The following is a 15,396-nucleotide window of genomic DNA, read 5'->3' on the forward strand; positions in this document are numbered from 1 at the left end:
TCGCGGTACACTACACTAAAGGACCTGCCGTCACATAACTATGATGTCAGCGCAGGTCCTTCAGTCCACCGCGATCTGCCGGCAAGCGAAGACAAGGAGACCGGGGGCCATCAGAAGGTAAGTATAATATTTATTTTTTATTTTATTCTTTTTTTCACAGGTTCTATGGTACCCGGGTCCAGAGGAGAGTCTCCTGTCCTCCACACCCGGGTACCATCCGCACATTGAAATGCTTGGATTCCGCATCTACATATGCAGTGATGCAGAATCCAAGCGATTCAATGCAAGTCAATGGCGGCGAAAACGCAGCGCTTCCGCAAAATAATTGGTAGTGCTGCGTTTTTTTCCGCAATGATAATCCTCAGCTTAAATTTCCCCAGCATGTGCACAGCACATGCGGATTATCATTGGGGAACATGGCAGGCCTTCTACCATGCGTTTTTTAAGCGTTTCTGCAGCCTTTTAGCCCCTGCGGAAACGCTTAAAAACGCATCGTGGGCACACAGCCTCATACTGTTAAAAGATGTGTACTTCATCAGCAGAAAAAGAACACACCCCCACCATAGCTTTGGTTTCTCAGTGTGTGAGCTGTAATGATACAGTTCTGCTCTCCAGGTGTAACCTTGTGCATGATGTTAAACTTTCTAATGGAGGAACTTTCACCAAGTTTTTTGTTGAACTGGACACACATTGTAATAATGGCTGCAGTCTGAAATAAAACATTTCTTGTTTTTTCACTTGCTTATATCTCAGCAACAGAAAGGCAATCAATGTATTTGGCACTTAATGGGTTAACGACTTGTACTTATCAAAAGTTATCATAGTTTTCACAAGGGACACAAACTTCTCCCTGTATGATATTGGCCAATCATAAGCAGGCAGCAACACACTGAAGAAAGATGAATACATCCCCACAATAGCTTAGAGCAGGTTTCTCAGTGTGTGATATGTAGTAATATAAACCTTATCTCCTGGTCTAATTTCCTGCATGATTAGAAAGTCCTGAGAGTAGAGTATAGATGTTTTCAACATTTCAGATAAGGTCCTTAAGGGGAGAGGCAGTACAGCTGAATTTAGCTGTGTTACATTGCAAACCTTTCTATCAGCTCTGCTCCTCTCATAACACTGCAGCTCTGCTGTAATGCCCCTCCCCCACACTGCCTGTCTGGTGATGAGTTAGTCTTACAGTTTACCTATTGTGCTCAAAGCAACTTTTCAGCACAACAGATATAAGTGTGATTACTGACATATCTCCAGAAAAGCAGTGTGGGGTAAGGTCAGTACAGCAGAGGTGACCATGTTATGAAAGAAGGAGAGCAGATAGAAGGGTTTTTAATGTGATGCAGTTAAACTCAGTTGTGCTTTCTAATCATGCATGAGGTTAGACCAGGAGACTAGGAGATCAGAACTGAATCACTACACCTCACACAATGAGAAACGTAAGCTATTGTGGGGTGAGACTATGTGCCCACGATGCAGAAATGCTGCATATTTTTTCTGCTTCTCCCTGGCAGGAAAAACGCATGCGGTTTTTACATGCGTTTTTCCCGCCAGGTAGAAGCATTTGTCAAGCATTTTTGCATGCATTTCTGCATGCGGGTTATCAAGCGCTTTTCCAAGCAATTTTAGCATCACTTGGAAAAGTGCTTGACAACTTGTTTTTTAACTAACTTGGTCACACTACTATAAATCCATGCCGGTTGCATGGATTTATAGTAGTGTGACCAAGTTAGTTAAAAAAAAAAGAATAAGAATGATAAAAAATAAAAAAGAAAGATTATACTCAGCTTCCGATGTCCTCCCAGTGTTTTCTCTGCTGTGTTCCGTGTCTTGGGCGGCTCGTGGTGGTGTGAAGGACCTGCGGTGATGACATTGAGTCAATGACGTCATGGCAGGTCCTTCACAACACCGCGACCCATACAGCACACCAGACGGAGGGGAGAAAACACAGGGAGGACATCGGAAGGTAAGTATAATCTTTATTTTTTATTTTAAATTCTTTTTTTTGACAGTTTCTATAGTACCCAGGTCTGGAGGAGAGTCTCCTCTCCTCTAGACCTGGGTACCATCCGCACATTGAACCGTGTGATATCCGCATGTGCAGATGCAGTGATGTGGATGTCACGCGGTCCAATGCAAGTCAATGGCGGCGATTACGCTGTGTGTCCCCAAAATTAATGGACATGCTGCGTATTTTTCCGGAATGATAATCTGCAGCGGAAATTGGGGACCATGGGGCACATATTACCAAGCATTTTTTAAGCGTTTTCGCTGCGGAAATTCCGTGGCAAAAACGCTTGAAAAACGCATAGTGGGTACGCAGCCTGAATGTGCTTTTTTTCTGCTGTTTTGCTGCTTGCTTACGATTAGGCAACTCATACAGGGTGAAGTGCCCATTCCAAGTGAAACCTATATGATAACACCCACTTTGACTTAGGCCCCCTTCAAATGTCTTGGTGATTTTTCTACTGGAAAAACCAGTACTGATGAGATCCATGGTCTGTGTCTGTGTGCCATCCGTGTGTACTTATGTGACATTCATGTGACATCCGTGTATTTTTCTGTACTTGAATTAATTGATTAAGTAAATAAATAAATAAAAAAAATGGCGTGGGGTCCCCCTTAATTTTCCTAACCAGTTGAGGGAAAGCCGGCCGCATTCATATTCTGGGAAGGGGCCAATAGCCATAAAGGCTCCCAGCCTATTAATAACAGCTCACAGCTGTTTGCTTATCCTTTACGGGTTATTAACAAGGGGGACCCCAAAAAAATTACATGATATAGGTCGCCCCCTATATTTACAAACCAGCAAAGGCTAAACAGCCAGCTACGGGCTGATATTAATAGGCTGGGAAGGGGCCATGGATATTGGAGCGGTTCTCATGGTAACCTCTGTGAACTGCTTTAACCTTACTGATGTCACCGCTCGCAGCTTGCGAGGGGTGACATCAGTAAGGTTTAAGCAATTCACAGGCCAGCTCACATAGAGCTTACCATGAGAACCGCTGCCTGTTACTGGCGGTAGCCTTAATGACGTCACTGCTCATCACTGCAGTCGCGTTCTCACACTGAGCTTAGTGTGTTCTGGCTGGCGTGGTGAGCAGTCACATTCCTGATGTTTCTCAAGCAGGATCCGCTCCACGCAAAACGTGCGTCGGGAAACGTCACGGGTCATATCCATTACCTTGGCCACAGCTTCTTTCAGGGTAAGCGTCTGAACTGTCTTTTGAGCCACCCTCTTTCAGGTTTTCTCCTCAGATACATATTGGCAATTTCTGACACCGACATATTACTTATTATAGTTATTTGTTTGGGTCATGAGACTCTTTTGAGTAGCTATCTAACTCCTTTTGGGGTTTTCCCTCTTTGTGCTCATCTATTCAACTTTATAACCATTTATTGGGTTCCATAGGCTCCCTGGGTTGCTGATGCCCTGGCTGCTAATTTTTGACTGTTCATCCTCGTCCCTTCACACACGTCTGTTATTTACTAGTGTTGAGTGAGCACTAAAATGCTCGGGTGCTCGAAGCTCGGGCTGAGCTCGCCGTGATACTCGGGTGCTCGACCCGAGCAACGAGCCCAATGTTAGTCTATGGAAGACCCGAGCATTTTTGGGGCGGCACCCCTGGCAGTCTGTAGAAAGCCTAAAAAGTGCCAAAAACGATAGTGACAGTGCTCAAAAGACGTGGGGACAGCATGGGGATCGCCCCAGGAAGCATTTCTGACCCCCAGGTCACTGCTGTCAACAACGTGGTCAGAGGTATTAAGCCACTTTAACGGGCTCACAATAAAACGTTCAAAAACGAAACTGAAACGGTTTTCCTGTGAAATATGTTAAGGAACTTCCTTTCCAGGGTAAAGACTTGTGTATAAAGTAAAATAAATAACTAAAAACAACACTCCTTGGGCTATGTTCACAAGTAGCATTTTTTATGCCTTTTTGCACTTTTGTATTGCTTTCTACCGTGACAAATGCATTCACCGGGAAATGTCATTTTAACATTTTACAATCTTATTTGGCCATGTGCTGTGTGACACATGCATACAGTGCTGAAAAGACACAGGAACAGCATGGGGAAGAACCCTGGAAGCATATCTGACACCCAGGTCACTGCCTAAAAGTGTGCCCATCAGAAGTGATCCTTTCCGCATCGGAAGATGCAGACTTGCAACTATCCCCGTGCAAGTCCTTGTCCCAGGGCAGTGTTCAATTGTGTGCCACCCACCCACCCCCAGGCTGCAATACCATACTGCTAGCTTGCTTGCACTTGAAATGGGGCCTTTTAGTTTGGAGGAGGCCAAAACCTCATGGCTGCTTCGGCAGCGAGGTATCCATACTCAGTCCCCAGCCGCCCAGCGGCCAGGGTGTCCACGCTCGGTCCCCAGCCGCCCCGCGGCCGGTTGTCCACACACTGTCCCTGGCCACCTGGGGGCGGCCAGGTGTCCCTAAACGGTCCCCAGCCACGCCTATTTCTCCTTGGAACATCCCCCCACACACTTTTCTTAGCCCGGCCTGCTTTAGGGCAGCATTGGACGAGCCCACCAGAGAACCAGACTCCTCCGGTGGGCCCTGGCTTCTCCATCAGGGGAGTTGAAAGTGCCAAGGTGAGGAGCATGATGATGATGATAGAAGTTAGCATCTGCTTTGTTTTCTTGGAATGCAAGCGTAAGTGTGCAACCTGCCACCCACCCAACCCCCAGGCTGCAATACCATACTGCTAGCTTGCTTGCACTTGAAATGGGGACTTTTAGTTTGGAGGAGGCCGAAGCTGGCCACTACCTCATGGCTGCTTCGGCAGCGAGGTATCCATACTCAGTCCCCAGCCGCCCGGCTGCCGGGTGTCCACGCTCGGTCCCCAGCTGCCAGGGGACGGCCGGGTGTCCATACTCAGTCCCCAGCTGCCCCGCGGCCGGGTGTCCACACACGATCCCCAGCCGCCTGGGGGCGGCCGGGTGTCCATAAACGGTCCCCAGCCACCCCTATTTCTCCATGGAACATCCCCCCACACTTTTCTTAGCCCGGCCTGCTTTAGGGCAGCATTGGACGAGCCCACCAGAGAACTAGACTCCTCCGGTGGGCCCTGGCTTCTCCATCAGGGCAGTTGAGAGTGCCAAGGTGAGGAGCATGATGATGATGATAGAAGTTAGCATCAGCTTTGTTTTCTTGGAATGCAAGCGTAAGTGTGCAACCTGCCACCCACCCACCCCCAGGCTGCAATACCATACTGCTAGCTTGTTTGCACTTGAAATTGGGCCTTTTAGGCATGTGGAGGCAGACGCCGGCCACCATGTCATGGCTGCGTTGGCGGCCTGGTATCCATACTCAGTCCCCAGCAGCCCTGCGGCCGGGTGTCCACGCTCGGTCCCCAGCCGCCAGGGGGCGGCCGGGTGTCCATACTCGGTCCCCAGCCGCCCCGCGGCCGGGTGTCCACACACGGTTCCCAGCCACCTGGGGGCGGCCGGGTGTCCATAAACGGTCCCTAGCCGCCTCTATTTCTCCTTGGAACATCCCCCCACACTTTTCTTAGCCCGGCCTGCTTTAGGGCAGCATTGGACGAGCCCACCAGAGAACCAGACTCCTCCGGTGAGCCCTGGCTTCTCCATCAGGGCAGTTGAGAGTGCCAAGGTGAGGAGCATGATGATGATGATAGAAGTTAGCATCTGCTTTGTTTTCTTGGAATGCAAGCGTAAGTGTGCAACCTGCCACCCACCCACCCCCAGGCTGCAGTACCATACTGCTAGCTTGCTTGCACTTGAAATTGGGCCTTTAAGGCATGTGGAGGCAGACGCCGGCCACCATGTCATGGCTGCGTCGGCGGCCTGGTATCCATACTCAGCCCCCAGCCGCCCAGCAGCTGGGTGTCCACGCTCGGTCCCCAGCCGCCAGGGGGCGGCCGGGTGTCCATACTCGGTCACCAGCCGCCCCGCGGCCGGGTGTCCATAAACGGTCCCCAGCCGCCCCTATTTCTCCATGGAACATCCCCCCACACTTTTCTTAGCCCAGCCTGCTTTAGGGCAGCATTGGACGAGCCCACCAGAAAACCAGACTCCTCCGGTGGGCCCTGGCTTCTCCATCAGGGGAGTTGAAAGTGCCAAGGTGAGGAGCATGATGATGATGATAGAAGTTAGCATCTGCTTTGTTTTCTTGGAATGCAAGCGTAAGTGTGCAACCTGCCACCCACCCACCCCCAGGCTGCAGTACCATACTGCTAGCTTGTTTGCACTTGAAATTGGGCCTTTTAGGCATGTGGAGGCAGACGCCGGCCACCATGTCATGGCTGCGTCGGCGGCCTGGTATCCATACTCAGTCCCCAGCCGCCCGGCGGCCGGGTGTCCACGCTCCGTCCCCAGCCGCCAGGGGGCGGCCGGGTGTCCATACTCGGTCCCCAGCCGCCCCGCAGCCGGGTGTCCACACACGGTCCCCAGCCGCCTGGGGGCGGCCGGGTGTCCATAAGCGGTCCCCAGCCGCCTCTATTTTTCCTTGGAACATCCCCCCACACTTTTCTTAGCACGGCCTGCTTTAGGGCAGCATAGGACGAGCCCACCAGAGAATCAAACTCCTCCGGTGGGCTCTGGCTTCTCCATCAGGGGAGTTGAGAGTGCCAAGGTGAGGAGCATGATGATGATGATAGAAGTTAGCATCTGCTTTATTTTCTTGGAATGCAAGCGCAAGGAATGTAGTAGCGGCTAGGCCTGAGGTGGTCAGCGTTTTGGCGCATATCCTACCTCCTACGAGGATTGCTGGATGTTTTCCTGCTACTATCCCAGTTCTATGACTCCCGTTAAAGCAAAGCTTCAGGTGATGAATGATGGATGAGGTGGTGGCAAAGAAGAAAGAGCAGGAGGAACAGGGACCATTTACATCAATATCAGGCCAGTCAACCACACATGTATAGTAGGATATGTTTCTGTACCAAAAGAAGAGGTTCGGGTACACAGTTATAGGGCATGCAGTGAGTGCAATGCCTACCAAAAATTTCGAGGCACTCCAATGCCCCTTGGAAGTGACATGGAGGTCAGAGGGCCTTAACTAAACCGTTTTTTCCATTTATAGCAACTGGGTCTCCTGTGCACTGTTGGCCTAAGCAGTGAATGGAAGGCTTTCCAAAAATTATGAGGAACTGCAGTGCCCCTTGAAACAGACGTGGATTTCAGCATACTAAAAACCTTCTACCCATTATTGGGGAGTGAGTCTCCCTTAGTGTTCGCCTATGCATTGAAAAGCAAAAGCTGACTAAAATTAGGAGGAAATGCAATGCCCGTTGGAAGAATGGTGGAGTTCGCAGTGGAATAAAAAGACAATATCAATGCCCTTTGAAAAAGTGGTGGAGGTCGCAGTAACTTAACAAGACGGATTTAATGCCCCTTGGAAAAGTGGTGGAGGTCACAGTGGAATAAAAAGACAATATCAATGCCCCTGGGAAAAGTGGTGGAGGTCGCAGTAGCTTAACAAGACGGTTTTAATGCCCCTTGGAAGAGTGGTGGAGGTCACAGTAGCTTAACAAGATGGTTTTAATGCCCCCTTGGAATAGACGGGAGGTCGCAGTGGAATAAAAAGACAATATCAATGCCCCTGGGAAAAGTGGTGGAGGTCGCGCTAGCTTAACAAGACGGTTTTAATGCCCCTTGGAAGAGACGTGGAGGTCGCAGTGGAATAAAAAGACAATATCAATGCCCCTGGGAAAAGTGGTGGAGGTCGTATTAGCTTAACAAGACGGTTTTAATGCCCCTTGGAAGAGCGGTGGAGGTCGCAGTAGCTTAACAAGACAGCTTTAATGCCCCTTGGAAAAGTGGTGGAGGTCGCAGTAGCTTAACAAGACGGTTTTAATGCCCCTTGGAAAAGTGGTGGAGGTCGCATTAGTTTAACAAAATGGTTTTAATGCCCCTTGGAAGAGATGTGGAGGTTGCAGTAGCTTAACAAGACGGTTTAAATTCCCCTTGGAAGAGACGTGGAGGTCGCAGTAGCTTAACAAAACGGTTTTAATGCCCCTTGGAAGAGTGGTGGAGGTCACAGTAGCTTAACAAGATGGTTTTAATGCCCCTTGGAAGAGACATGGAGGTCGCAGTGGAATAAAAAGACAAGATTAATGCCCCTGGGAAAAGTGGTGGAGGTCGCATTAGCTTAACAAGACGGTTTTAATGCCCCTTGGAAGAGACGTGGAGGTTGCAGTATCTTAACAAGATGGTTTAAATGCCCCTTGGAAGAGACGTGGAGGTTTCAGTAGCTTAACAAGACAGCTTTAATGCCCCTTGGAAAAGTGGTGGAGGTCGCAGTAGCTTAACAAGACGGTTTTAATGCCCCTTGGAAAAGTGGTGGAGGTCGCATTAGCTTAACAAGACGGTTTTAATGCCCCTTGGAAGAATGGTGGAGGTTACAGTAGCTTAACAAGACAGTTTTAATGCCCCTTGGAGAAGTGATGGAGGTCGCAGTAGCTTAACAAGACGGTTTTAATGCCCCTTGGAAGAGGCGTGGAGGTCAGAGTGGTTTAACAAGACGGTTTTAATGCCCCTTGGAAGAGACGTGGAGGTTGCAGTAGCTTAACAAGATGGTTTTAATGCCCCTTGGAAGAGTGGTGGAGGTCACAGTAGCTTAACAAGACAGCTTTAATGCCCCTTGGAAAAGTGGCGGAGGTCGCAGTAGCTTAACAAGACGGTTTTAATGCCCCTTGGAAAAGTGGTGGAGGTCGCATTAGTTTAACAAGACAGTTTTAATGCCCCTTGGAAGAGACGTAGAGGTTGCAGTAGCTTAACAAGACAGCTTTAATGCCCCTTGGAAAAGTGGTGGAGGTCGCAGTAGCTTAACAAGACGGTTTTAATGCCCCTTGGAAAAGTGGTGGAGGTCGCATTAGCTTAACAAGACGGTTTTAATGCCCCTTGGAAGAGACGGAGAGGTTGCAGTAGCTTAACAAGACGGTTTAAATGCCCCTTGGAAGAGACGTGGAGGTCGCAGTAGCTTAACAAGACGGTTTTAATGCCCCTTGGAAAAGTGGTGGAGGTCGCATTAGCTTAACAAGACGGTTTTAATGCCCCTTGGAAGAGTCGTGGAGGTTGCAGTGGCTTAACAAGACGATTTAAATGCCCATTGGAAGAGACGTGGAGGTTACAGTAGCTTAACAATACAGCTTTAATGCCCCTTGGAAAAGTGGTGGAAGTCGCAGTAGCTTGACAAGACGGTTTTAATGCCCCTTGTAAAAGTGGTGGAGGTCCCATTAGCTTAACAAGACGGTTTTAATGCCCCTTGGAAGAGACGTGGAGGTTGCAGTAGCTTAACATGACGGTTTAAATGCCCCTTGGAAGAGACGTGGAGGTCGCAGTAGCTTAACAAGACGGTTTTAATGCCCCTTGGAAAAGTGGTGGAGGTCGCATTAGCTTAACAAGACGGTTTTAATGCCCCTTGGAGGAGAGTGGTGGAGGTCACAGTAGCTTAACAAGATGGTTTTAATGCCCCTTGGAAGAGACATGGAGGTCGCAGTGGAATAAAAAGACAAGATTAATGCCCCTGGGAAAAGTGGTGGAGGTCGCATTAGCTTAACAAGACGGTTTTAATGCCCCTTGGAAGAGACGTGGAGTTTGCAGTATCTTAACAAGATGGTTTAAATGCCCCTTGGAAGAGACGTGGAGGTCGCAGTAGCTTAACAAGACGGTTTTAATGCCCCTTGGAAAAGTGGTGGAGGTCGCATTAGCTTAACAAGACGGTTTTAATGCCCCTTGGAAGAGTCGTGGAGGTTGCAGTGGCTTAACAAGACGATTTAAATGCCCATTGGAAGAGACGTGGAGGTTACAGTAGCTTAACAATACAGCTTTAATGCCCCTTGGAAAAGTGGTGGAAGTCGCAGTAGCTTGACAAGACGGTTTTAATGCCCCTTGTAAAAGTGGTGGAGGTCCCATTAGCTTAACAAGACGGTTTTAATGCCCCTTGGAAGAGACGTGGAGGTTGCAGTAGCTTAACATGACGGTTTAAATGCCCCTTGGAAGAGACGTGGAGGTCGCAGTAGCTTAACAAGACGGTTTTAATGCCCCTTGGAAAAGTGGTGGAGGTCGCATTAGCTTAACAAGACGGTTTTAATGCCCCTTGGAGGAGAGTGGTGGAGGTCACAGTAGCTTAACAAGATGGTTTTAATGCCCCTTGGAAGAGACATGGAGGTCGCAGTGGAATAAAAAGACAAGATTAATGCCCCTGGGAAAAGTGGTGGAGGTCGCATTAGCTTAACAAGACGGTTTTAATGCCCCTTGGAAGAGACGTGGAGTTTGCAGTATCTTAACAAGATGGTTTAAATGCCCCTTGGAAGAGACGTGGAGGTTTCAGTAGCTTAACAAGACAGCTTTAATGCCCCTTGGAAAAGTGGTGGAGGTCGCAGTAGCTTAACAAGACGGTTTTAATGCCCCTTGGAAAAGTGGTGGAGGTCGCATTAGCTTAACAAGACGGTTTTAATGCCCCTTGGAAGAGTGGTGGAGGTTACAGTAGCTTAACAAGACAGTTTTAATGCCCCTTGGAGAAGTGATGGAGGTCGCAGTCGCTTAACAAGACGGTTTTAATGCCCCTTGGAAGAGGCGTGGAGGTCAGAGTGGTTTAACAAGACGGTTTTAATGCCCCTTGGAAGAGACGTGGAGGTTGCAGTAGCTTAACAAGATGGTTTTAATGCCCCTTGGAAGAGTGGTGGAGGTCACAGTAGCTTAACAAGACAGCTTTAATGTCCCTTGGAAAAGTGGCGGAGGTCGCAGTAGCTTAACAAGACGGTTTTAATGCCCCTTGGAAAAGTGGTGGAGGTCGCATTAGTTTAACAAGACGGTTTTAATGCCCCTTGGAAGAGACGTAGAGGTTGCAGTAGCTTAACAAGACAGCTTTAATGCCCCTTGGAAAAGTGGTGGAGGTCGCAGTAGCTTAACAAGACGGTTTTAATGCCCCTTGGAAAAGTGGTGGAGGTCGCATTAGCTTAACAAGACGGTTTTAATGCCCCTTGGAAGAGACGGAGAGGTTGCAGTAGCTTAACAAGACGGTTTAAATGCCCCTTGGAAGAGACGTGGAGGTCGCAGTAGCTTAACAAGACGGTTTTAATGCCCCTTGGAAAAGTGGTGGAGGTCGCATTAGCTTAACAAGACGGTTTTAATGCCCCTTGGAAGAGTCGTGGAGGTTGCAGTGGCTTAACAAGACGATTTAAATGCCCATTGGAAGAGACGTGGAGGTTACAGTAGCTTAACAATACAGCTTTAATGCCCCTTGGAAAAGTGGTGGAAGTCGCAGTAGCTTGACAAGACGGTTTTAATGCCCCTTGTAAAAGTGGTGGAGGTCCCATTAGCTTAACAAGACGGTTTTAATGCCCCTTGGAAGAGACGTGGAGGTTGCAGTAGCTTAACATGACGGTTTAAATGCCCCTTGGAAGAGACGTGGAGGTCGCAGTAGCTTAACAAGACGGTTTTAATGCCCCTTGGAAAAGTGGTGGAGGTCGCATTAGCTTAACAAGACGGTTTTAATGCCCCTTGGAAGAGTCGTGGAGGTTGCAGTGGCTTAACAAGACGATTTAAATGCCCATTGGAAGAGACGTGGAGGTTACAGTAGCTTAACAATACAGCTTTAATGCCCCTTGGAAAAGTGGTGGAAGTCGCAGTAGCTTGACAAGACGGTTTTAATGCCCCTTGTAAAAGTGGTGGAGGTCCCATTAGCTTAACAAGACGGTTTTAATGCCCCTTGGAAGAGACGTGGAGGTTGCAGTAGCTTAACATGACGGTTTAAATGCCCCTTGGAAGAGACGTGGAGGTCGCAGTAGCTTAACAAGACGGTTTTAATGCCCCTTGGAAAAGTGGTGGAGGTCGCATTAGCTTAACAAGACGGTTTTAATGCCCCTTGGAAGAGACGTGGAGGTTGCAGTAGCTTAACAAGACGGTTTACATGCCCCTTGAAAGAGACGTGGAGGTCAGAGTGGTTTAACAAGACTGTTTTAATGCCCCTTACAAGAGCCATGCAGTACAGCATATTAAAAACATTATTCCCATTATTGGGTAGTGGGTCTCCCATAGTCTTTGCCTATGCCTTCCAAGCAAAAGCTGCCAAAAATTAGGACGGAGGAACTTGCAATGCTGGCAACACGGACCACGGTCACCCAGGTGGTATAGTGGTGGTGGAGGCTAAGGATAAGGAGAAGAGCAAAAAAAAGCAGAATTGAGGAAGCGTATACCCATGTGTGGGTGTGAAGCGGTGCATGGGAATACACCTCCCGAAATAACACAGTGGATTTGACTTTATGTTACTCTGCTGTCATTTGGTGGTGATGAGAAGTCTGGCCCAATCCAGCCCTTGTTCATTTTGATAAGGGTCAGCTTGTCAGCATTGTCAGTTGACAAGCGAGTGAGCTTATCAGTTATAATTCCCCCAGCGGCACTAAAAAGACGCTCCGATAACACCAGTGGCGTACCGCCAATGGCGGCAGACCACGCGACTGCTATGGGGCCCGTGAGCCGGGGGGGCCCCATAGCAGTCCAGGGGTGGACATACCGCCGCCGGTGCAGCTGCGCCAGGTCTCCACCATGCAGCTGCACCAAGGGGCCCGCAAGGTGCAGCTGCTCCCTGCACTCGGCGGTCAGGGAGCGGTCCCTGCAGCTCCGTTGCTGTCAGGAGGAGAATAGCAGCGGAGCTGGAGGGTTCATCCTCTGCTTCCTCCCTGACCCAGGCACGCGCAGCTTGATGACGTCATCATGCAGCGCGCGCCTGGGTCAGGAAGAAAGCTGCCGGCAACCAGGAGGATGCTGCTGCAGGGGAGCGAGCTGAGGTAAGTTGTTGTTTTTTTTTTGTTATTTTTTACTGAAATGCTGGGGAGGGGAGGTGGGGGGAGAGCAATGGTGGGATGGTGGGGCTGGGGAGAGGAATGATGGGGCTGGGAAGACCAATAATGGGGCTGATGGGAATGGGGAGAGAAATATTGGGGCTGGGGAGAGGGCTGATGGGGCTGGGGAGAGGAATAATGGGGTTGATGGGGCTGGGGAGAGCAATAATGGGGTTGATGGGGCTGGGGAGAGGAATAATGGGGTTGATGGGGCTGGGGAGAGCAATAATGGGGCTGATGGGGCTGTGGAGAGGAGTGGTGGGGCTTGGGATAGGAATAATTGGGACTAATGGGGCTGGGAAGAGCAATAATGGGGCTGGGAAGAGGAATGATGGGGTTGATGGGGCTGGGGAGAGGAATAATGGGATGGTGGGGCTAGGGAGAGCAATGATGGGGCTGGGGAGAGGAATGATGGGGATGGTTGGGCTGGGGAGAGCAATGATGGAATGGTGGGGCAGGGGTGAGCAATAATGGGGCTGATGGGGCTGGGGAGAGGAATAATGGAGTTGATGGGGCTGGGGAGAGGAATGATGGGATGATGGGGCTAGGGAGAGCAATAATGGGGCTGATGGGGCTGGGGAGAGGAATGATGGGGCTGGGAAGAGCAATAATGGGGCTGATGGGGCTGGGGAGAGGAATGATGGGGCTGGGAAGAGCAATAATGGGGCTGATAGGGCTGGGGAGAGCAATGATGGGGATGGTGGAGAAGGGGAGAGCAATGACGTGTTGCTGGGAGAGAGCAATGATGGGGGTGCTGGGAATGAGCAATGATGGGGGTGCTGGGACAAAGCAATGGTGGGGGGCTGGGAGAGAGCAATTATGTGGGGCTGGGAGAGAGCAATGATGGAGGTGCTGGGACAGAGTAATGATGGGGGTGCTGAGAGGAAATGATGGGGGTGCTGGGAGAGCGCAATGATGGGGGTGCTGGGAGAGAGCAATGATGGGAGGGCTGGGAGAGAGCATTGATGGAGGTGCTGGGACAGAGCAATGATGGGGGTGCCGGGACAGAGCAATGATGGGGGCTGGGAGAGCGCAAAGATGGGGGTGCTGGGACAGAGCAATGATGGGGGCTGGGAGAGCGCAATGATGGGGGTGGTGGGAAGAGCAATGATGCAGGTGCTGAAAGAGAGCAATGATGGGGGTGCTGGGAGAGAGCAATGATGGGGGTGCTGGGAGAGAGCAATGATGGGGGTGCTGGAAGAGAGCAATGATGAGGGTGCTGGGACAGAGCAATGACAGGGGTGCTGGGAGAGAGCAATGACGGGGGTGCTGGGAGAGAGCAATGATTGGGGTGCTGGGAGAGAGCAATTATGGGGGTTTCACTTTGCTTTTACTGTGAAGCCTTGTATATTTTCCGTGTGCACATAGCCTTACAGTTAATTGGGGAGAGTCACAGAGACTGAATAATTTATATTATTGGCCGGTGCAGATTATAGTTAATGGGGGGCACAGTGCTGCTTATCACTTTATATTTTGATTACTAAGTGGCTAATAGTATATTATTGGGGGGGGGGGTTTACATATCTGTAGTCGAGGACGCAGAGCAGGGGAGACACATGTATGCATACAATATGTGACCTTGTTATTTTCTAGGCTGAAGTTCATCGTGACAAGACGAGACGTGGCTGGGAGATGTCGACATGAAGGTCCGACCAGATGGAGAAGAAGCAGCAGAAACCAACTCTGATCAGATGAGACGTCTGCGGTAAGTGCCTGGATGTAAATATTATTCTGTATCTGCACTGTGTGACTTGAAGTGATAATGTTATCTGTAAAATCCCTTAGGCCACATTCTCACATTTGTGTGAAATGTCCGTGTGCTGCCAGATCTTTTTATCGGATGGTCCACGGACTCATACAGTTTTATATATCCACTCACACATCCATGAAAATCAGGGATCTGAGAATGAGATCTAAGAGGGTCAGAGAATGTCCTGTTCTGATCCGATTTTGAGGATTAGAATAGGACATGCTCAATGCATCAGTAAAACAGGGCAGCACACCGACACTGCACACAGATGCAGGAATGTAGCCTTATTATGTATAGCACAGTCCCTTAGTATATAGTGTACTCACTTATTATGTATAGCGCCATCCTTAGTTATATAGTTTCCTCTTTTATTATGTATAGCGCCGTCCCTTATTATGTACCATCCTCTCTAGCGGCTCACAGTTGGGGGATCATACTGTGTTGGGGTCAGCATACTTTACCCTGGGAGTTGAGGTGGGGTACAGTAGGGTCACCTGTGCATGTGGAGGAATTCACCATGGGGGTTTCATACTGTGTTTGGGGGCCCTTTTATTGGCATCACACTTTATGGGGCAATGAAAGAGAGATCTAGGACGTCAGCAGGAGGAAAATTACTATGTAAAGGATGGAAAGTTGTGAGATCTGATCTTTGGAGACCCCGACAACTATTAACATTTTTTTTTGGGGTGGGGGGGTGGGGGGCCAATTAGAGCTTCTGCTATGGGGCCCCATGATTCCTATGTACGCCCCTGGATAACACGCTAGCGGCAGGGCAGGCCAGGACCTCCAAGGCGTACAGAGCGAGTTCATTCCAAGTGTCCAGCTTGG

The sequence above is a fragment of the Phyllobates terribilis genome, unplaced genomic scaffold (assembly GCF_046119375.1).
Source record: "Phyllobates terribilis strain yellow unplaced genomic scaffold, ASM4611937v1 Scaffold_3__8_contigs__length_932513732, whole genome shotgun sequence".
Taxonomy (NCBI): Eukaryota; Metazoa; Chordata; class Amphibia; order Anura; family Dendrobatidae; genus Phyllobates; species Phyllobates terribilis.